We start from the raw sequence: 24,534 nt of genomic DNA, 5'->3' as shown, positions 1-24,534 counted from the left end.
TCCAATGTCCGTTGTTGCATTTAAACAGAGGATTGGTTCTTTTCACATTCAATATATGCTTAACACGCCTTTTCTCCTCATATTCTCTTTCATCACTTTTCATGCAACACATTCTAAACGCTGTAATCAATACTCTAAAAAATACTTCTCGGCTCGTTTGGTTTCCGGTCATTCCGGATGTTGTCACATGCTACTCTCGTCTGTAAACAATAATGTATTCAAATAAACTGTACCTTCATTTAATATTCAGCATGGTAGTATCTCGACATCTATAGTTGTAGCGTTAAATCAGTAGGCTTCGGTTTTCACCACTCCACGTCATTTCGCTACTAAATTCACCTCTTTAGGAAATCGTATATTAGCCACATGCTAAATGCTAACCGTAGATGAAGGATTTTCAGAATAAAAGCTTAACTGCTTGTGCACAAGAATTTCTGGTTTTTCAGTATAAAAGAGCATTAAAACTGACGGCATGTTTAAACTACATTTCCCCATTAAAACATTGATTTTAATTTCTAACAGTCCCTCCTTACACACCTAAAACGTGTGTATAATACTGAAATCAATGAGTTCTTCATCTGAACTTTGCATATTACATATCTCATATTAACAAACATACAATCAAATGGAATGGTTTTACAGCCGGCTTTACAAAAATACAAAATAAATTATTGTCTGTGTTCAAACATAAAAGTTTTCCCTTGTGCATAACTTCTAGTGTTTACATTCAATATCATTCTTCAAAATAGCAGCAATGGCTTGGCATCAGAACATTTCTTCGTCCCTCCTTTCACAGAAACCGTTCTCATACCACGCTCAGTGTTAAGGCACTTGTTTTTACAAAGTGAAAAGAAACAAACCATTTTAGAATAGCAATGATTTTTACAACATGAGATCCACCATATTAGAATAGTATAAAGTACTAAAGAATAAAATAAAATATCTTGGATTGGCAAAGTAAATTGAAAAATAAAAATAAACTATCTTGGAATAGTGTAAAGTAAATTGAAATGGATTCACTCCATTTTAGCATTTTATTTTGCTCACTTCTTCACATGATTTCATAATGTAAAGAATCACATCAGCTGGACATCCATTGATCAATCTCATCTCCGAACATCCATATCATTTAAACTAACTCATCATTGTCATCAACATCTGTATACGGGGGTTGGTCGTCTTGTTCTGCTAGCATTTGTAATTATCTCCTCATGAGAAATTTACCCTCCCTCCTTTCATACCATTGAAGGTATGAAAGTAATATGTTCTCTAGAAGGGGCCGTCGTGATCAATCGGTACGTTCTACTCTGGTGTACGACATTCTAGACAGTCATTTCTGGGAGAAGATTTTGGTCAGTTACAACAGTTGTAGAGTTTCATCACGTAAAAGTTCCTACTCATTACCTTTGGGTGGTCTGTGCTAATGCAGTGATAAAGTCGCTGAAATGGTGTGAGAACCAGTGGAATATCAATAACTCATTAAACTAATTTATTTTCAATTCTTGTCTACTTAAATAGCTATGCTAACCCCTTTAACAGTGTGTGGAACCTTGGGTGCTAGAGCATGTGATAATTACTCCCTCCTTTAACAAGGACTTTAAAACAGAAGTCATTTCATTAATGGTTTGCAGTTCAATTCAGGAATTTACACCTATGGCAGATATGTTTCTCCTTTAAATAACATCTCTAAAAGTCAGGTCATCACTGATTGAATGGATGACCTTTAGGAGCTGGTGGCGCTTGTCTTTTTAAACTCATACTCTGGTGCCGTGCGATCCCTCTGAAGCTGCAAGTAAGATTTAAAACATCTGCAGGGTGGTTCGAGCGACCCCTTCTCCCTGAACGATATTTGTTGTAAAATATGCACCATCACAATGAGTGATCCAAGGCCCCGCATGTATTACTCCCAATTATATTAGTTTTTTTTTTTATTAAAATGTGCAATCTCTCTTTGCCCAGTGTCTTTTTAAAACTCTACATCTTGGACAAAAAACAAATGTTATTTCCACCTTAATCTTCCCTCCTGAGGTAATAACCATGCTACAATGGAGAAATCAATACTCTAGATTGGAATACTATCTTTGGCTTGGTACTAGCTCTACCTTTAACATTTTCCATACAAATAAAGATTTGTCTGCTTTTATAGAGTGGTTACTAAAACCATCCCTTTAAACTGTAGGTCTATACTGTAACAAATAAAATCTTACCCAAATTCACACATGAATAAAAAAAACTCTTAAAGAATAATTTGTTCATATGATGAAAAGATTGAATAATATGTTCTACCCTCAGTGTGTTTTTAGGGTTATTTAATAGTTTTCTCTTTCTTTCTTTATAAATTAACCAATTGATTAATTCATGGCTAATAAATATTTTTCTTTCCGTATTTCTCGTTGGTGAATAAGTGTGTTTATGTGTAAACTCACTCACTCCCGTTTTCCTTCTCTCCCCCTCTGGTTGTCAAGCCACGACCCCCTCACGTTCTGCCGGACCATGCCAACTCCTCCGGCCTGTCTTCTCCTCCGTCCACCTTCTCCTCAGTCCATCTGCTCTTGGATCCTTCCGCTGTAACTCTTTTCAGTGTCCCATCTGCTTTGCATTTCATCTCCTCCTTTACAGTCTCTACTTTGTTGCATGGAGGGCGTATTCCGCTCTCATGTCCCACACTCTGCTCTTGTGTCCACATATTGTGGCTCAGCTTGGAACTTCATGTCCTGTGGGGGACCGATGAGAGTGTGCCTTTTATGTCACCTGTAGTTCTGGATTCCTCAGGTGGAGATGGTTCAGCTCTGCTTCTCTGTCTGTTCGATGGAGGAGGAGGAGTCTTCCGTGGTGAGGTCTTTTGTCTGCTTGGAAGTTGGGGTCGTAGCGTTCTGACAGGCGGAGAGATAGAGAGAGAGAGATTTCGGGACGCATTATCTATAGTTAATTCTAACACACTGAGGTAAAATAAATCCAATCTTTCACACTCTATTTTCCTAACCATACTATCTTTCTTTGATGTTAAATGTCATCTAAGCCCAGTTAATGTTTTCTAATAATTGTACCATATCCCTAAACATTGTTTTCACCCACTGTAACATGTTTACTCCAATTAACTCTTTCAGGAAACCACTTTCTTCCATACATTTAAATATCTAGATGCTTCAAGCACCACATATTTCACACACTATAAAGGAACGTCTCCATATTTTCTCCATCACTTTAAATCTCACTGTTATTTAGAACATAAGTAACTTTGGTGACTGGACATATCTGCAATGTCGCCACTGTCTGCTAAGAAATTTTGTTCATAGAGTTTGTACGTACAAAGCTGTACTTTTGGGTTAGTAGCCTGTTTCAACTGTAATCATTTTCAATAATTCTACTCAGGTCACCAGTCGGTTGTTCATAAACTTAACAGGGGGCGTTTCTGGTACAGACTAAAACATGGATCCAGTGTATTTAGAGATTCCCCTAATCTGTAAATCCCCATCACTTACATATCCCGATCACTTAAACCCATCTCATCATTTGATACAAGAACTGCATATAGGGGGGGTGAATCATCTTGATTATAACCGCCTCTTGTTTGGGACCGAGTATTTCTAACTCCTCCTCTTGTTGCTCAGCTGATCTTTTGGCTCTGAGGATAAGTGAAAGTCTGTGAAACACAGCTGGAGTCTTGTTAGTGATGTGGGCATTCTCTATGAGTGAACTAATGGTTCCATGTTTTACTTGATATTGTACTCCCCTTCCAACCAGAAAGGTGCCAAGTGTAATGAGCACAATCAACAATGCTATTCTGACTCTTATCCCTAGGGGACCCCACAATTGGTTTGGCTTTGTTCTCGTCATCATCTCTATTTTATCCCTGGTTGTGTCCGTTACAGAATTTAAATAATGAGTCCAAAAATAACATACAACAAATTGGACTCTTTTTCAGATGTAAAACAAAAAAAATTGGTTTTCACATTAATGTACAATCTATAAAAATCTATAGACAATTTGTCTTTTGAGCTGTTTCTATCTTTATCTTATTTCTATTTACGTTTTGTTCCAGCTCTGCCAAATCAGTCCTAACTCCCAATAATGTTCTGGAAGTTGCCAGTGAAGGGTGACAATGTGTGAAGTGGTGTCAATTTGCTCTTTTTTCTTTACCTTTAAACCGGAGCGCGTGTAAAGTTTGTTACAACTTTTCACACTTCCGTCCACCGCGGATGAGCCCACTGTCTTTTGTGAACTTTCACCCTCACCCAATCACCTGGCCGAACAGGAGTCTCTTCTGGTGTCTCTTCTGGTGTCTCTGTAGTTTTCCTAGCCTGCTGTGTAGACAAAACTTGCATAATATTACTCAGAGTTCTAACATATTCATCCACTTCTATTTGTCTAATATCTAAAACTGGACCACTCCCTCCTTGGAGAAGGCCCAAGCTTCGGCATACCTCTTGTTGTTTTATGACCTATTGTTGACTACATGTTATTATTTATTAACTACAACGTCACTGAAATCAACATATCTGTATAATCATGACACTCCCTCCTTTGAGCATAAAATGCTCAATTAATATTGTAATGATTACCGTATTATGAACAGGACATGGAAATCCCACAACGTTGCATTAAATAAATATAAATTCTCCGTGTACCCACAAGGCGTACAAAAATATCATATGATGTATGGCTTTCTGATGGCATAAATGCATATTCACAAAACATTTCCCATTAGCACTTCTAATAGTTTACTTGTTTCAATAATGGATTTTGTCATGGTATTATGCATCATCGTTGCTGCGAAAAACAATACCCCTGGTGTCGCTAATGCGTCTCAATAACTCTAGGATTAGAGGATTGGTTGACACTGCTGAACTAACATATGATAAAATAATCTTTATCCAAACTGGAGGGAAAATATGAACTATTCTCACAGAGAGTGACCTGCATGAAGGGCTGGTGCCCCTCACTCAAATGAGATATTGCCTTACGCACTACACTATAAATCAGTAAAGTTACTCAAGAATAAATAAATAAAGACTGATTCTTGAAACTGTTGTAAAAACCCTACAACTTCTTCATCCAAGCTCTTAATCAGTGTTATGTTATTTAATCTGCGGCTCATGCCTTAAAACAGACACTTCAGACCGATTATAAAATTGTGTTTATGAGAAAAATGTAATCTGACTCCATAAATCACATAATTGTTTGATTAAAAACTGCACTTCTGGCTAAGAATAAATGAAGTTCCCCTTTAAACACAGCCCCGGTCTTCTGACGGGGTCTATCTATGTACTGGCTGGAAAATGTTGGGCCAGTCTCTGTCGCTCCGTCACAGTGCTCCCACTAACAGTCACTCTCTAGTTCTGCTGGGTTCTTGTTGACTTCTTCACTGGTTTGAGACAAGCGACCCTATCGGACACCTCCCTTTGTAGCCAGACTTCACCACAGCAGAATCGAGTTTCTGTTTTCAGGTCTGGACAGCTTCACGTCAGGTGTATCGCCGCCCCTTGCATATTTTGGGTAGAAGCCCATCTTCTTGACCTTACTAGTTGTGTGGACACAATAGTTGTCTGTGTGGGGGAACAACATCACTTGTAATCTGTATCCTTCTCATAATTAAAAAAATAGTCTGCTAAATGTTCTACTCTGCTACTTCTAATTGGTGGATGCTCTGTGTAAATGCAATATTCTACTCACTATCTTTTAAATAACATTCAACCTCTCCCTCCTGTGGTGACATATGTGGCTCTATTTAGCTGGTTTTCTAAATACTCTAGTGCTGAAGATGCATCACCTGATGGTCCGGTCCTCTAAGCTTCCTCATTGTTGTGGATGATACCAGGCTGTCAGTGGCATTTGGTTCATGTTTGGAAATCCTGTACGTCTTTGACATCTCTGGGACCCCCTGCCTCCGTCGTCATCACTGCATGGTGGGCCGTTGTTTGGTGCATGTGGTGGGTATTTCATTTGTTGTTGTGGACAATCTCTAGCCCAATGGCCCAGCTGATTGCATATGTAGCATCCCTCGAACCGGAGAACTTTTCCTCTGCCTCTGCCTCCTCGGAAACCTCCTGGTTGTTGGTTCTCCATCTGATTCTCTGGCTGGTGAGGTTCAACTGTTTGAGATGTCTGTACTGCATTCTCTGGTTCTTCCTGAGCTTGAATTGTTGGAGGTATCTGCTCTGCCTTCTCTGATGTAGCTGCCATTTGTCTTGCCGCTTTCTTGTTTTTATTAGCTTCGGTATCTTTCTCAGCCATTTGTATCTTCAAGAGTCTTAGTTGTAATGTTTTAATTTCTTCGTCTTTTTCCCTCTGGGTTGCTTGGTATTTCATATCGTGGTAAATGAGATGTTGTCTCCATTCTTCAATGGGTATAGCATTTAATGCCACCACATCTCCCAGGCTTGCCTGTACTGATTGGGGAAGGGCGTTAATGACCGCGTTTTTCCACAGCATTACGACAGACGGTGAAACGTCATGTCGTTCTCCAGTGCAGTCCTCCCACACTCCTTCACATCTCTTCAGGAAGGCATACATGTCTTCCCCCGGTTCTTTTCTCAGGTAGTTGAGGGCCTGTAAACTCCGTGTTGTTGGGTAGATTTGACGAATGGCAGCCCAATACCTCGACCTGACTTTGTTGAAGAAAATGTAATCTGGAGAGTTGGTGCATTTGGCCTTGGAATCCACTGCTCTTGCCTCTAGCCTTCCTTCTATCCGTCCAAGCAGTGCCCTCATATCTCCCAAGCACAGGTGGTCTTGGACTGTGTATTTCTCCAGATCATTCACCCACTTCTGACCTCCTTGTGTAAGTGGAGGTAGTTTTGCCGCTAATGCTTCCATGTCTCTGTGAGTCCAAGATTTGTATTGAAATCCTCCTCTTCCAGCCACTATCAATGGCATGGAGGTATGTGCACCGGTTCTTCGTTCTTCCTGTTCTCTCCGTTGTCTATCTGCCATCATGTCCTGGAATCTTACATCTTCTTGTCGTCTTTCCGCCAGAAGTTGTTGGTATTTATCTTCCTCCCTTTGTTTTTTGGCAATAATGTCATTATGGGCTTCAACTGCCTTTCGTCTCTCTTCAATAATGTCATTATGTGCTTCATCTGCTTTTCGTCTCTCTTCCATTCCTCTGTTGAGCTGCTCTTCCATTCTTCTGTTGAGTTCCTTTTCCATTATACTGCCGAGTTCTTCCATTCTTCTGTTGGATTCTTCGTCTCTTCTGCAGAGTTCTGCTTCCATTCTTCTGCTGAGTTCTTCCATTCTTCTGTTGGATTCTTCCTCTCTTCTGCAGAGTTCTGCTTCCATTCTTCTGCTGAGTTCTTCCATTCTTCTGTTGGTCTCCTCTTCCATTCTTCTGCTGAGTTCTACCACATGTAAGCTGTTTGTCAATCCTTGGCTGGCATCTTCCAGATGGAATACCAGACTTGCAACCATAGCTTTTATTTTTTCAGCTTTGTTCATAGCAATGTTTTCAAGTCCATACCAAGAGGGTTTTCCGGCTTTGATCAATGCTTTTTCCTGTTGTAGGTATTCAGCATTCTCATATTCAACTACAGCTTTTCTATGGGCTTTCGTTGGTCCAGGCTGATCATCTGCTGGAAACAGTCCTCTCGTTTGCCATTGTTCCAACAGTTTCTCATATTGGGTCCATGTCTTCCGTCTAAGATTTGGAACTGTTGTAGCATCTGATCTGATTTTACCCTTTCCTTAATATCTGCAGTTGTGCATGGCTCTGCGTCTGGTCTCAACTTAGTGTCTATAAGTGGCATGTTCTCTTCCTATTCGAATGAAATTATGAAGTTATCAAAGATTGAAGCACTAATCCTCCGACTAGCACCTTTGTTCCTGATAAATATCCTATGTCATCCGATCTTAACTTTAAATCAGGTTAGGTTTTTTTTTTTTAGTTGTGGTTAATATTATTAAAGTAAATTAAAATATAAAATTTGTGCAAATTTTAAATTGTTAAAAATAAAAATTGTACAGTGTACAGTATGGTTTTGACTTTGAAATATGAAAATAGAAATCTGCGGTAAAAATCTAAATCCACTGTGTACAGTGCATACCGAAGTGTATGAAATTATGCAAATGTATCAACTTGTGTTAGCTTCAATAAAGTGGTGTTTGAATATTCTACAGTCTTATGTTATTATGTAAAGTTTCTCATCTTATAATTAGAAACCACTTTGCAATTCTATTCTGGCGATCAAGCTTATGTTTATTTATAACACTTAAAATTATACTTCACATGCTATGGTGTTTCTTCTATTTGTGTAATAATTATGTACTACCACCAGAGTGCGCTATTTTAATTTCCTAGCTTAATCCACTAGGGGATAGCTGTTGCAAAACTGAGTTGTTTTTAACAAGGAGAAACTTATTTGCCTTAAAAGTATCTTTAAATTAGGAAGAACATTACACTATGGTTAAACAACACAGCACGTAACCGCCAAAACACATTTGCAACCAGGAATATTTCAAAAACCGCCAAAACACATTTGCAACCAGGAATATTTCAAAAACCGCCAAAACACATTTGCCAGCAGAATTAGATCAATAATCCGCCAATACACTTTTGCCAGCAGCAATACTTCAAAACTTTGAAAATACAACAATCCTTCCCTTTAATATCCAAAAATTGATTCAGCCTTCTAGTTCCAACTGTGACAAGAAGTATTATTCGTTCTTCACAAGATGGAGGTCAGGAAAATGCCTCATTGGAGTGAAACCAGCTGCATAAGAACAAAGAAAGGAGTGCTTTGAATTTGCATTTCACGAAATGGCGATTGCCCTGTCTTTCTTTTTCCACATGTGGGGTGTAAACAAGATGGCACCCGATTATTTCGCACTCTGACCTGTAGACAAAGAGATTTGTCCATGCGGCTCTCAGGTGGGAGTTTAAACAATGGCGAGGTGATCTTTAAACGAACCGTAACAAAGTAAACCACTGGTGTGGTATTATAAACCCTGAAATAAAAGCCAAAACAACACTTAGTTTAAAATAACAACATTTATATCTAGCTTACTATGAAAAAATGGGCTTTATCTTATTGATATCATCACTTAAAGTTAGGAACCCTTACGCACTAGCTATAAACCTGTTCACGTAATATTTGAATTTATAGTCGACTATGGGCTTTATCTTATTGATATCATCACTTAAAGTTAGGAACCCTTACGCACTAGCTATAAACCTGTTCACGTAATATTTGACTTTATAGTCGACTATGGTTAACTGTTGCGATTTGGACACGCCAAACCGGAACCAATATGGAGACCTATCAGCAACTAATAATAGATCGTCGTCTTATTACTGCACTGCTGTTGTAATTCCGATTACCGTAACCCACCCGCAATATCTTTTTTTTAAAACAGAACAGTTTTAACCACTGATAAAGGCTTAGACCTTAACCAAGCCTTTTCTTGAAAAGGACTTTCTTTAAAGCACTGACTTCGGTTACTTAACCCTGAGTTGATTCACTATGCCCTGCTGGTTTTCACTTACTCGGCCCTTAACCGATTCGCTATGTCTCCAGATCTTAACAAAAATCGTCAAATGGGCTATATACCCTTACGTCATAGGCTAACTAACTACTAACGTAACAAGAGACACCTATGTGAAAACAGCAAGGCACCTATCCGAAGTACAATGTCCACACACATTTATATTTAAAATTCAACACCCAAACGTGGTTAATAGCATGCAGGGTTAATGGAACAAAATAAAGTGTGAACTCACCCTGCTTGTGACAAAACAACGCCTTGTGGTTTTAGAGTGATTATTTTATCAATTTGGGTTGTTTTAACATTAAAATGCACAGCTATTTTCAGGATCTGCCGGCTGCCGTCAAACACACAAATCTAACTTTTGCCTAGTTTAACTAGTGAAGAATCTTTGTCATAACAGGCATCTTCTTACCGATTGATTTGAGCTCTTGTGTGTCGAATGGCTGCAAGCGTCTCCAGGAAACAGCCGGTTGGTTTTCTCTCCTCGGTCAGCGGGATCACGTCGGGGAACTCACCAGATTGTAAACTGTGTTCGTTATTCTCCCGTCCAGGAGAGAAGCTTTAAAATGAGACTAAATGGAGTCTCTGTGAAAGTTCAATTGGGTACTTTAATTAAAAAAAGGCTCGGGTTGGTCACAAGCATGATATTGTTCAGTCAGACAAACAGCTGTGATCCGCTCCTCGTTAGGGAAGAGAAGAGCAAGGATCTCTCCTCCGGTGCTGTTATATATCCTCTGCTGGCTCCTCCCCGCCAGCCGCCTCGCCTCGTCTCCAATGTCCGTTGTTGCATTTAAACATAGGATTGGTTCTTTTCACATTCAATATATGCTTAACACGCCTTTTCTCCTCATATTCTCTTTCATCACTTTTCATGCAACACATTCTAAACGCTGTAATCAATACTCTAAAAAATACTTCTCGGCTCGTTTGGTTTCCGGTCATTCCGGATGTTGTCACATGCAACTCTCGTCTGTAAACAATAATGTATTCAAATAAACTGTACCTTCATTTAATATTCAGCATGGTAGTATCTCAACATCTATAGTTGTAGCGTTAGATCAGTAGGCTTCGGTTTTCACCACTCCACGTCATTTCGCTACTAAATTCACCTCTCTAGGAAATCGTATATTAGCCACATGCTAAATGCTAACCGTAGATGAAGGATTTTCAGAATAAAAGCTTAACTGCTTGTGCACAATAATTTCTGTTTTTTCAGTATAAAAGAGCATTAAAACTGACGGCATGTTTAAACTACATTTCCCCATTAAAACATTGATTTTAATTTCTAACAAGAGCAAACACTGTGGTTAAAATGAGTGTCTTTATGACGTCTCTCACACCGTTGCTATTTTTTCACAAAATTAGTTACAGCAGCATCATTTTTTATCACATCATCTTGATACATAGACAACACATTTTTGTAAGACAACCAAGACGCTCTTTTACATAGGTAGAAAACACAATGCTGACCACAGGCTGTAGACATGACATTCTGAAGCTGTTGATTGTGGTGTAAAATAGTTTTACATTGTTTTTCTAGAAATTGGAAGATGCTTTTAGGGTAATGACTAAAATCGGGAGGAAAGCCAAAAGAATCAAAAAAAGTTCCCACATCGTCGTCCTCTAAGCTCACTGGCCAGTGTTCTCCCGGCATGTGGGAGGGGTGGGTATTTACAATCATGTATACAGGGTATCTAAATAATTGTTTTACTCGGGGTAGCTGATCTGACGCCCACACCCCACCAAAAGAGTCCCCCACCATATGACGTAGCAGACTATCCAATTGATGATTATTCATGTTGTAATATCTTTTTAGTAATAATCTACCAACACTTAACGTTTTGAATTAATCTCCAGAATCTAATCAAAAAAATAATATACGATTAAAGTGGTAGTCTGTGGTAACGGTACTCGAAATCTCATTTCCAGTCTTAAACTGCCGCTTGTAATAGGGGACAATGCGTCAGCATCTTCCCCTGCAGTGAGATTAAATACGAATAATGAGTATCCTTGTTCGAAATCCTGTCGGTCAATACACAGAGGTAAGTCTTTCATGTGTCTCCCTGTAGCCGTAAACATGTTGTAAAACTCTCTGACTGAAGACCCCTGGTTAAATTGAGGTTGGAATGCTTTGGCCGGTACTTGTCAACCGTCCTGATACAAAGCCAGATATTCCATATCATTATGAAGGAAATTAAAAGGTGAAAGCGTTCTCCTTCCTGTGAAGGCTTCGTGATTTACCATATCCAATACTATGTATTTAGGCATATTACCCAGAAAGAGATTTTCTTGGTTGCATATTCTGGAATTCACCGGGATGCTGTATGTTTTGATATTCATGCGAGATAAAGGGTAGAGGGCGTTGCCTCTCATCAGAGCCCCCAGTATTTTTAGACGGTACGTAGAATCATTTGCACACATGAGAGTACACGCATCATTAGATCTGGTGAGCTTGATTCTCAAATCTACAGAGTTCAGGAGAAGCCTCTCGCTGAAAAATATATCGGTGTGTAGGGCCCCCATTAGATGGAGCTCTCGAGATTCAGCTGTGAATACAGCTCTCTTTACTAGACCCTTGTTAGGGCCATTGGCGATCACTATCGAGTTCATAGCTCCCACGGTGTCTTTATAAAATAAACCAGCAGTGAACTGAGTTTTTAAAGTAGAATCAGAGTAATTCAATAGTGTTTCAATCATCGCTCTGTAAGGATGAGTCGAGCTGGACTGAGAAATCAGCCTGTCCCCTAGAATAATGTCGCATTGGTTAAACATTTTATTCAGAGGATAATTAACGAGGGCTACGGGGGCATCAGCTGCCAGATTAGTCCCATCGGTGTTGGTTATTTGATACTGAGATGCATCAAGGTGTCATTCATATCGAGGTATTTATCCCCGTCCCCGGGAATGAAAAATTCAATGGGTCCGTCATCTATAATGGCAGACAACGGAAGGACCTCAGTGTAGTGTTTTTCATCGATAGAAAGCTGCGTCGTGGGAGCCGAAAATAAATCCAGCTCTGCCATACTGCATTCAGCAGATTTGTGATGTCAAAGAGCCATATTTAACACTCTAAAATATATCTCTCCCCAATACGTTCCTTCTTCGGGGGTGTTTTTTCCCTAATGATTTTCTCTTGGCTGAGTGCTTCCCCTTTTTAACGCCGGCCGGAACCCGTTTTCCTGGAGGTCTCTTCCTGGCCCTTCTTGCTAAAACCATCAGACCTCCTGCTCCTTCTTGAGACCCATGATCTGATTGGCTGCTAAATGTATGGACCGCCTTGCTGATAACATCTGATGCAATATTTTTGGCCGCCAATTTCAGATGAGGTTTAGCTATGGCAAATCCCTTTCTCACCAAAGGGGCTACAAAACGAAATAATCTGGAGAATATAGAACCAATACCTCGGCCGTACATAACTGGTGTACCATAAAAACCAGGGAATGACCCCCCTGCTTGATTTTCATAGTAACTCACAAAACGTTGTGGATCGTGATGAATCATCGTTTTGCAAAAGATTGCCCCGCTTTTGAAGGTCGGAAATGAAGTTTCACTACACTCTTGCCGTAGGTAAACTTTATCGGTTCGTTCTGATCGTTTTTTATCTCTATCTGTATATTCTCAATATGCGTTTTTGTTACCGGCAAGTAATACGAAGGACTAAAATACTGGGTGTTGGTGTCGCCAAATGTCCCTTTTATATCTACGGTTCTCAGGAGAGGAGCAAAAGCATCACCTACCCGTTGGTGACAGACCACGTTACTATAACAGTAGAGATAAGTTACGCCGGCATTTATATCCGCTGGGTGGGCTGCTGATTTATCATCAACTTTGAGCCACTGGTCTGGTTTTATTCCAAGCATATAAGCCACGGTCTTTGGAAAGCAAAAACGATATAGTCCATCTCCTTGAAATTCAATTTTCCTGTGAATTGGACTATAGTACAAACTAATACCAGAGTAAATTTTTCTGAAGCAGGACTCAAGTTCCTCCGTGAGCTGACTTATGCTACGATAGTAACCTCGATAGTAACTAACATTTGAAGCTTTAACTTGCTCGCTATCGCGGGGGCTTTTGGTTTCTTTATCCATTCAAAATAGGCTATTTCTAAAGGCATGTTATACCAGGTGTGGGGGTGTTACCTGATAACTAGAGCTTGTATTGTTTTGAAATACATCAAGGCTGGCATTGGACGGCAGCGTAATGTAGAACCCTTCATTTATCTCCATGGCTGTAATGAAGGACTGAGCGTTGAGTCTGTTTGTTTTTATACATCCTTGATGGTGCCAGCATCAACCCAGCTGTTGAATTTCTCGGGCCAGTTCTTCCAACATACAAACATTTGTTTTTTCCCTCTCACCACACGTCTTTTCAGAATTTTCTCCACTTGAAAAGCCTTGTCACTAGATACCTTCACTTTTTGTAACTCTTTCTCATAAAAAGTCCCCTTGATTTCTTCTCCATCATAATCTTTGAGTTTGTAAACAGGTGGTTGACGAGGTATGCCTTCAGACACCGTAAATAATTTGTCCGTATAACTCTGCTCATATTTTTTATCAAAGACCCCTCTCAATTTGGATATTCTTACAAGCTCCCCCTCCTTAAATTTCATTTTCGTAGCAGATTTTTTACGATGGCTATAGGGGGTGTACAGGTTGCGAAACACTTGAGCCGCATTTTCCTTGGTCACCTGCAGTAGTGTCATTTTAATACTTTGATGATAACTATTATTGTAACTTTCAATTAGTTCAGGTAAGACGTCTATATATCTATGAGTGTTTTTAGCTGTAAAATACCTACACATTTTAGTTTTCAGCGTACGGTTAAATCTCTCTACCACACACGCCTTCATATCACTGGCTGTTGCATAATGTGCAATACCTTGTTTCTTCAATAAGGTTTGAAAAACTTTGTTAAAGAATTCTTTCCCGGCGTCTGTTTGTATCTTTTTAGGAATCTGACTGTGTGTTAAAATTGTATCAAAGGCTTTGGCAACCTCTATACCAGTCTTGTTCTTTATTGTCTGAGCATAGGCTTTTTTCAAAAATACATCTACGACTGTGAACAAATAATTAAAACCATCATTATGCTCGGAAAGCGACTGCATATCGCAGAGATCAGCTTGAAATTGTTGTAGCGGTCTGAGTACGAGAACTCTGTTTCTTACAAAATGCAAAGTATATGCATCCTGTTCAGATAAATATTCTCTGACTTTCTCTACATTTACTTGTTTACCCGTTTCATTCTGTACAGCTCTATGGAGAAGGAGTGTAATACACCCTTTGCATGACACGTTTCTCAGACATGTTCCCTGTTACAGCACCGGTGAGGTAATGAGTACAACAGTTTTTCATACAACACATTTCATTGATTTGTCACATATATCAAAAACATTTTCTCCAAGCAGAGAATAAAAAACATTTTAAAAACACAAACGTGATTGTTAGGAAGGACACACTAGATCAAGTAAAATAAAGATAAAACAAATAAAATAAAAAAACATACTTTTACGAAAAGTATCAAACTCTTCCTATTGTTGCCAAGAGTCCCAAGCTGCTCTTATGTTCTTTGTCTGGGTCTCGTCGAGCCGTTTGTAAAACTTGTTGATTTTAGCCTCAAAGAGTCTTGTGTTTCTGAGATTGTGCAGAATCGCCTCAGCAGCTCCAAAGACTCTCCTCCCCGACACATGAAGGTGGCCCTGGTGTAGAGCGTCCCGAATGTCTGGAATGAAACAAACGGTCCACAGTCTCTTTACCACTTCATCATAGTTTCGATCCAGATAGTATTCTTCGGTCGGAAACAAACACTCGTGTTGGATTTGACTGGGATGGTCGACTTGACATCCGTAACAATTTTCCTTTCTGTACAGCTGTAGGACCCTGTCCAACAGATGAATCACTACAGCTTTTACCGTATTCAGGACCGAAGCTGTTCTAGCGCCTTCTGCAGCATCACCCTCTGGAGCATAAGGAGAGCTTCGCGATTCAGCGCCTGCTAGCGAGGATGGCGAAGAAGCTGTTGATTCCCCTGGAGACACGGACGGAGTAGATGGAGGTTGATCCATATCCAGCCAACCAGTAACATCAATCGCCGCGGCACCATAGTAGATCTCAGGTGTCCAGATTGTTGGAGAGGATGGGGGTCCTCCAGGCGTTTGTTCCAGGCTGCAACTCGCGAGGAGAGACTTTTTTTTTCTCAGATCCATGGTTAGTTTTCAGTGAATGTCTTTGAGCGGTCCTTACTTTTAAATGATCTGGTGAGGGGGGCGGGGGGGGGGGGGGTGGGACTTGTTATGCTGAGTGGGAGGAGGAGTCATCTGCAAAGGTGAGAGTCTTTTTCACCATTATAATATCCATCGATGTCTGACTCTTCTAAAAAAGTTCTATAAGCTTTGTAGATTTCTCACCAATCATTTTCACCCAGACAGTCAGAGGCACCCGCAAGGATGTTTGAAAAACCCCACATGTAGAGTTGAAATACTCCAAAACAAAATCATCAGAGGGGTCCTTCCCCAGCGTCAGCAAACGGCTTGCGCGGTAATACCATCGCCCAGATGGTCCGCTTTTAGTTTCCCAGACGGTGCTTGTCAGGACTCTTCTCACTTCTGGCGTCGGGGGAACTTCTTCTTCTTCCTCCACATTGAGGGGTAACGGTGAAAACTCTTCTTTGATCTCGCTTTTTGTTTGCGTTTCTTTGCTTTTTGTTGCACATATCTTGTACACCGCTGGTTCCGCAGTGTTTTCTTGATAGACTACTTCTTCCGATACAATGTCTGCGTGGAGATCTCTGGAAGACACCAGAGTTAACACAGCCCAATCTGTTCAGGTCAGAGTCGCTTTAACACTGGGGGGTCCATACGTTTCTCCATTCTTCAGATTGTAGAAATACAGTTCATTCGCCATATAGTTGAACTCATAACCCCAAAAATCGCCATTTTTCAGAGTCCCTTCTTCGTGAAGATCTTCGGACGGAGGCGTCTGAACCCGGCATAGATACTGCATCCGTTTCTTGATTGGCGCTCCGGACGGATGGCTGTAAATTGTCACAGGCGTCTCGCTGATTAAACCCATATCGATACGACTCTTGGCCATTTTTTCTTTTTGGAAAGATGTCTTGATGATTGGAAATGATTGGCTTTTTATCTGCACAGGGTCCTTTTTTTTTTTATCTAACTCCACCCCCTCGGTCTTCTGACATCACATAATTGGGGCGGACCCCTCTGTCACTTTTATGCATACTAATGTGATGGAAGCGGCATTTTGTCTTAATAGACTTTGGAGGCGGGCCCACCTGTCAGTTTTTATGAATACTAATGTGATTGAAACAGCATTTATTTTTTTTTATTTTTTTTATTATACACCATAAGGCGCAACAGTGGGGGCTTTTCACACCTGTGAATACACATCACCCCCCTCCTATCGACGGATCTCACACCTACTTGGGATTTCACACCTACTTGAGATCTCACACCTCGATCAAAGGGGAGGCGGGACTTAGCTCATTTGCATAATTGGGGGAGGTGTGACCTGTCACTCTGTTATGCATACTAATGTGATGGAAGTGGGATCATTATTACTACTTATGATGTTCTTTACAAAATGGTATGCCTAGAAAAATGCCTCATCTCCTGCAAACCGCTGCATAAGCACAAACAAAAGAGTGCTTTGAATTTGCATTTCACAGAATGGCGACTGCCCTGTGTTTGTTTTTTTTTTTTTAACAAATGTGGGGTGTAAACAAGATGGCACCCGATTATTTCGCACTCTGACCTGTAGACAAAGAGATTTGAAAGTAGACCATGTGGCTTTCAGAGAGGAGTTTAAACAATGGCGAGGTGATCTTTAAACGAACCGTAACAAAGTAAACCACTGGTGTGGTATTATACAACCTGAAATACAAGCCAAAACAACACTTGGTTTAAAATAATAACATTTCTATCTTGTTTACTATAAAAATGGGCTTTATCTTATTGATATCATCACTTAGAGTTAGGAACCCTTACGCATAAGCAATAAACCTATCTACGTAATATTTGACTTTACAGTCCACTATTGGTTAACTGTTGCTATTTAGACACGTTATGTGGGAGTAATATGGAAACCTATCAGCGACTATTAAATGATCGTCATCAACAATTAATGCAATGCTGCTGAAACCCCAATTACCGTATTCCACCCGGAATATCCTGGTTGAAAATAGAAAAGTTCAACCACTGATAAAGGCTTACACCTTAACCAAGCCGTTTCCTCAAAAATGACTTTTTTAAAACAGTTCTCAACTGTTTTCGACTAGCACTGACTTCAGTTACTTAACCCTGAGTTAACTCGCTATGCCTTGTTGGTTTTCACTTACTCACTGCTTAACCGACTCGCTATGTCTCCAGATCTTAATAAAAAATCGTTAAATGGGCATATATACCCTTACGTCATAGGCTAACTAACTGTAACAAGAGACACCTACATGAAAACGCAACAAGACACCTATCCGAAGGACAATGACCACACACATTTATTTAAAATACAACACACAAATTAATAGCATGCAGGGTTAAAATAGAAGAACAAAAGAAAGTGTGAACTCACCTGCAACAGAGCAGCGCCACGTGTTATAGAATTGTTATTGTTATACATTTGGTTGTTTTAAGATTAAATGCACAGCTATTTTCAGGATCCGCCGGCAGCCGTCAAACACACAAATCTAACATTGTCCTACATAAACTATGAGGAATTCGATATAACAGGTTTCCTCTTACCGAAGTTGTTCGAACTCGCTTGTGTGTCGAACGGATGCCGCATCCCCGGAAAACAGCTGGTTGTTAGTCTCTCCCGGTCCAACGAAGATCACGTCAGGGTCACCAAATTGTAAACTTTGATCCTTATTCTCGCGTCCAGGAGGGAAGCTTTAAAAGAAGACTAAATGGAGTCTCTGAGAAGGTTCAATTGGGTACTTTAATTAAAAAAGGCGCGGGTGTGTTACAAGCAGGATATTGTTCAGTCAGAAGAGAGAAGAGCTGCAGCTCCCTCTCCCAGTCCTGGCTGTGAAGAAGAGACTCCACAAAGCTCTGCAACCTGACTATATATCTCATTAGGCTCCTCCTCTTCAATGGCGGCTGTGGCGTAATCTTCCGCCCTCCTTTCAACAATGTCCGATATCGCACATAACAGAGGATTTTGACATTGTACATTCAATACATAACTAAACACGCCTCTTCTCCTCATATTCTCTTTCATCTCTTTTCATTTAACACATTCTAAACGCTGTAATCAATACTGTTAAACATACAGACAATACTTCAGGGCTGGTTTGGTTTCCGGTCGTTCCGGATGTTGTCACATGCTACCCACGTCTGTAAACAATAACTTTATTCAAATAAACTGTACCTTCATTCAATATTCAGCAATAATAATATCTCTACGTCTATAGTTGTCGTGTTAAAATCAGTAGGTTTCGGTGTGCATCACTCCATGTCATTTCGCTACTAAATTCACCGTTATAGGAAATGGTCAATTAGCCACATGCTAAATGCTAACCGGAGATGAAGGATTTTCAGAATAAAAGCTTAACAACTGGTTGTGCACAAGAATGTTTGGTTTTTCAGTATAAAACAGCATTAAAACTGACGGCATGTTTAAGCTACATTATATCATCAAAACATTGATTTTCATTTCTAACATCTGCCACTCCTTCGGTACCTTCCACGCAACGTTGATGAGACATGTCAACCATGACAGTCCCTCAACACCAAGAGCCTTCAGCATTTCTGGATGGATCTCATCCACCCCTGGGGCTTTGCCACTGTGGAGTTGTTTGACTACCTCAGTGACCTCCCCAAGGGAGATTGGTGTTGATCCCCTGTCATACTCCAGCTCTGCCTCTACCATAGAGGGCGGAGTTGTCGGGTTCAGGAGTTCCTCAAAGTGTTTCTTCCAACGCCCTAACACATCAGTAGGGTGCATGGCAGGCCGCTTATGAGCACCCAAATTCGGCCTAGAACCTCCAGGATTTGTGGCCAAAGCTCCATAAACTGACAAAATCACCTAGAAATGTCACTTTTCTAGCCCAAAAATATATAATACAGATACATTTAAATATTAAAAGGTACAATTGTGCTCCGAATTACCCGGAATTTGATTTACATAGCCCCATGATAGTGATTTAAAAAAGTGTTAAAACGCCTGATTAAAGCATATGCAGGACCCCAGTGAGCTCCAGACTATGTGCATTGTGTTAGGGAACCATATTAATGATAACATAAATCATTTAAATGCAAAAATAATTATAAATCATTTTAAGGGAAAAGTGTGGAGAGAACTTCATTTTCCAAGGCAGAAATAGTCATTACAATGCGGGGAAACTGTCTTAAATGTGGACAGAGAGTTTAGCCAGAAAACAGGCTGCTCCAGAGCACCACCACCAACTGGAGGTCTGCTAAAACCTCACTTTTCAAGGCAGACATAGTGATTACAATGCGGGGAAACGGTCTTAAATGTGGACAGAGAGTTTACCCAGAGAACAAGGCTGCTGCTGCTGCTGCTGCTGCTGCAGCACCTGGAGGAAGAGGAGGAAGAAAGTGTGGAGAGAACCTCACTTTACAAGGCAGAAATAATGTTTATATGGTCGGGAAAAGTGTTTTTAAACGTCTGGAAGAGAGTTTTAGCCTGTCATTTTGTACGATATCATTTAACATTGAACTTCTCCTGGAAATGCACAGAATATGTGCATTTTCAGGAGAGGGTCAATGTCAAATGATATCGTGCAAAATTACAGGCTAAAACCCAGGAATAAGTGTTTGAAAGGCGGGAAAAAGTTGTTTAAAATAGTCTGATACTACCAGGGCTCATCGCTTCAAGACAGGAAAAGTGATTGAATCCTGGGTATACATGTTTTAAATAGTCTGATACCTCCAGGGCGCATCACCGCATTTTTCAAACCAGGGAAGGTGCCTGAATCCTGGGTAAACATTGTTTGATTGTTAAAGTGTTTTTAAATGTGTGGAAAAGTGTTTTGTCACTTTCAAAACTCTCCCGTCATTGGCCGGAGAAATGGGGTCGATTTTGTATTCAATCTGACCGTTAATATTCCAGTGAGACGAAGTACGTACAATGACCGGAGTGATCCCATGTTAATTTTGTCCAAAAACCGGAGCATTCCCTCACCCTATTTAGAGGCAATGGACGTCCACTCTCGGGAGACTTCCGAGAGATGTGCGGCTACCCAAAGTGACAGACCTAATTTTACCCAGGGAAAAGTGGTGAAAATGAGAAAAATGTATCCGAAGATAGTACCTCATAATGCGGGTAGAGTCCCCTGCCAGCTCCCCTTACATTCCTCCAGAGTCAAAATAGTCAAATTCACTTTTTGGAAAACCAGTGATAAGTGGTGAAAATGAGAAAATGTATCCGAAAATAGTGCTTCATAATGCGGGTAGAGTCCCCTGCCAGCTCCCCTTACATTCCTCCAGAGTCAAAATGGTCAAATTCACATGTTGGAAAACCAGTGAGACCCAGGAAAAGGGGGGGGGGGGGGGGGAATGAACAAAAGTATCCGAAAATAGAACCTCACACAGATGGTCCAGGAGTCAAGCTATTGAGGTTGACTCGAGACACATGTGTGTGACTCGAAGACACATGTGTTGATGCATCTTATGATGGCCAATTTGGCTGCGCCAAGAGCCGCAAAAGACGGACTAATGATGCAGCATGGCTCCCTAACACGGGCAAACAGGTTTTTTCACACCTCCAGGACAGAGATCGCGAAAAGCACCTCTCTGTAGCCCCTCACAGACCCCCAAAGGACGGACTAAGCAGCTCCAGCATGGCTCCCTCACATGCGCACTTCCATAACCTTGCACACCGTGAGTCCCCGGGCCCCCGGATTTAATCACTCCCCCACGGACTAAACCCAGATGATCACAGCCTCCAGAACCTCATGCCCCTGGTAAGGTGGTGGATTTTGTGGTGCTTTTCTGTCAGCCCATCAGCATCCATAGTTGGCCTTCTTCACGGCACCACCAGCACCCCTTATGTGGACGATATATTCTCATGCTCCTGGTAACCCTTTAAATAGTATGATCGTACCAGGGTTCATCACTGCACTTTACAAGCCAGAAATAATGTTTAAATGGTCGGGAAAAGTGTTTTTAAACGCCTGGAAGAGCGTTTTAGCCTGTCATTTTGCAAGATATCATTTAACATTGAACCTCTCCTGGAAATGAAAAGAATATGTGCATTTTCAGGAGAGGTTCAATGTTAAATGATATCATGAAAAATGACAGGCTATAACCCAGGAATAAGTGTTTGAAAGGCAGGGAAAAGTTGTTTAAAATAGTCTGATACCTCCAGGGCGCATCACCACATTTGACAAGCCAGGGAAGGTGTCTGAATCCTGGGTACATGAGTGTTAAAAGTGCATTAAACTGTTTTAATTCAACAGCCCTCCTTTATTCCAGGCGTATTCGCGTAGAACCGGTCTGCAGTGCTTACGTCGTGACACATAAACCTGGCGAAAATTGACCTGCTTTCTGGATCTTGGTGATGCTTGATATTGTCAGCCAGGGCAGTGCGCAAGATGGTGAAGGTGACAGCTGTTTCTAGCCCAGCATCAGTCCAAGCCCTCTTCAAGTGAGCGTTCAGGTTCTTGGAGGCATGCTTCCCCGTTGTGAAAAGGAATAATTCATTCATCCACCGCATGACCCAGCTAAACTCCTTTACTGTAAGCACCAGCTGTGCTTCACCAAATGTCTTGGCAGTCTTGTGATCCTGCACGTGGTTAATGTAGCCCTCAGCAGTGCCCCTTCTGTCCGCCTCAAAGACCTCAGTGTTGGTCATGTTTGCGTACACACCCGGACGGTGGCCATACAGGAGGCTCCAATGGAGGGTTAGATAGCCATATAGCAGGTACTGGGTGATTGAGGTCGGATTGCTAGCCATCAGGTCAAGGAGATCAGGACTTTTTCAAGTCGTTCATGTTGGCTGTCACCTCTCTGATGATGTGGGTCATATCCGACTGGGTGAGCCTGCACCCCAAGGAGCTTTGACTCAAACAAGTACCTCAGGAAATGGTTCACATTCTTCAGGAATAACAGCAATGTTGGGACTGCCCGGCCCGACTTTGAAATATACTCGCTCCAGCCACGGAACCTCTTTGTGTCTTTTAGAAACAACTAGTCTGACAGACGGTTAACACCATGGGCCATGAATACTAGGAAGTTCTTTATCCGGCTGACCTTGGACAGACCATTTTCTTTCCGTTTTACTGTTGGTGCGACACCCTCACAATGACCTCTATATGTCTGAATGTACGTCTCCATGCTTTTAGGCAACGTGATTTCACACATGGTATTCCCCCGTCCCTTCCCAGTGGACCAGTGATTTGGGGGAGAGGGCCAGTCCTTAGCCAGATTAGCTTTCAGCTTATTGTAGACAGACACACGAGTCTTCTGGCATACAGGGGTCTCACTACCGGAGGCATCTGCGGACCGCATGACAGTCTTGACCGGGGTCTTGAGAGGGGTATTGCTACCGGAGGCTTCTGGGGACCGCATGACGGTCTTGAGAGGGGTATTGCTGCCGGAGGCTTCTGGGGACCGCATGACAGTCTTGCCCGGGGTCTTGAGAGGGGTCTCATTACCGGAGGCTTCTGGGGACCGCATGACAGTCTTCACCAGGGTCTTGAGAGGGGTATTGCTGCCGGAGGTTACTGTGTTCAAGCCGGAGGTACTTGAGATTGCCAGGCCCTTAAATTGTATACATTCTTCCTCTTCCTCAAGCACAACAGCAGTGGCACTCTGCTTCCTGGGTTTTAGCCCCTTTTTTTAGCCTGGAGCGCAGGGTCTTCACCTCATCAATGAGGGCATCCTTCTGAGCCCTCAATGCCAAATTTTCCAGCCTCACTTGCCTGCAGTCCTCTTCGTCACACTCGGTATGTAGGGAGAAGGGTAAAGGGTGTACCGGGTATTCCTCCTCATTGTCTATATCCAATGATGTAGCCATTCCAATGATGGGATTAGTCTCTCGGAGGTCATGGAGCAACTACAGGGCCACACTATGCTTCAGCCTTGCTATGTCCTGATGTGCCTCATCTCGGGAGAACTCAGGGTGCTCATAAGTTACATGATGGTCTAGTCTCTTGCCAGCATACAAACACCCTGTGATGGGGCAGGGTTTGGTCTGAACATTTATTCTGCCACTGGCCATTTTAAGAATGATGCCTCTTTCCTCCAGGTTCCGCACTGCATGTTTGTGCTTAAGGTGCTTTTTCAAAGCCAGATAGCAGAGTCTGCATACCGGGCATTCGGACAACATCCTTCCTAAAACACACACAATGAATTGTATTTAAATAGTTTTCTGTTTCTCCGTTTATATGCGTTAGCGCAACCGGTGATTGCAACCATGGGTCCGATGCTTCATGGTACACGGACCAAGGGAGGACTTTGGTTACCACCGGGTTAAATGGTCCCACCTCCGCACCAACGCGGGGCTGACCATGAGAGGGTTTGGGGTGCCCCGGAACCAGGCAGTACCCCAGCAGGAAACATGTTTTATGGTCAAAGGAGGAAAGAGTGATAGAACCGGGGTAAAGCAAAGAAAGTGTCCGACAATAGTGACTTGTGAGGCGGCCAGAGAGTCTCTCATCTCTCGGTCCTATCCTCCAGGCAATGTATTTCAATTCATCCATAGAAAAGGGGTGAAAATGAAAAAAAGTATCCAAAATAGTGCCTCATAATACGGGTAGAGTCCCCTGCCAACTCCCCTTGCATTCCTCCAGATTCAGAAAAAGTCTAAGTTAACTTTTTGGAGATCCATAGAAAAGGGGTGAAAATGAAAAAAAGTATCCCAAAATAGTGCCTCATAATGCGGGTAGAGTCCCAGTTTAGTTGTATTCTCATCTAAAACATGAATGATAACTCATACAATAGAGATTTCAAAGGTCTTTTATTTTGAAACTCTACATCAGAATGTCCTGATTTTTTCTGAGTGACTAGATGGGATGTCCTGCTATCACCCTGAAGTGAAATGAGTCTTTGATACTGGACAGTTTTTGTTTTATTCTCAT

Source organism: Notothenia rossii, assembly GCF_949606895.1.
Source record: "Notothenia rossii genome assembly, chromosome: 10".
Classification (NCBI taxonomy): domain Eukaryota; kingdom Metazoa; phylum Chordata; class Actinopteri; order Perciformes; family Nototheniidae; genus Notothenia; species Notothenia rossii.
Note: the sequence above shows the minus strand (reverse complement) of the source record.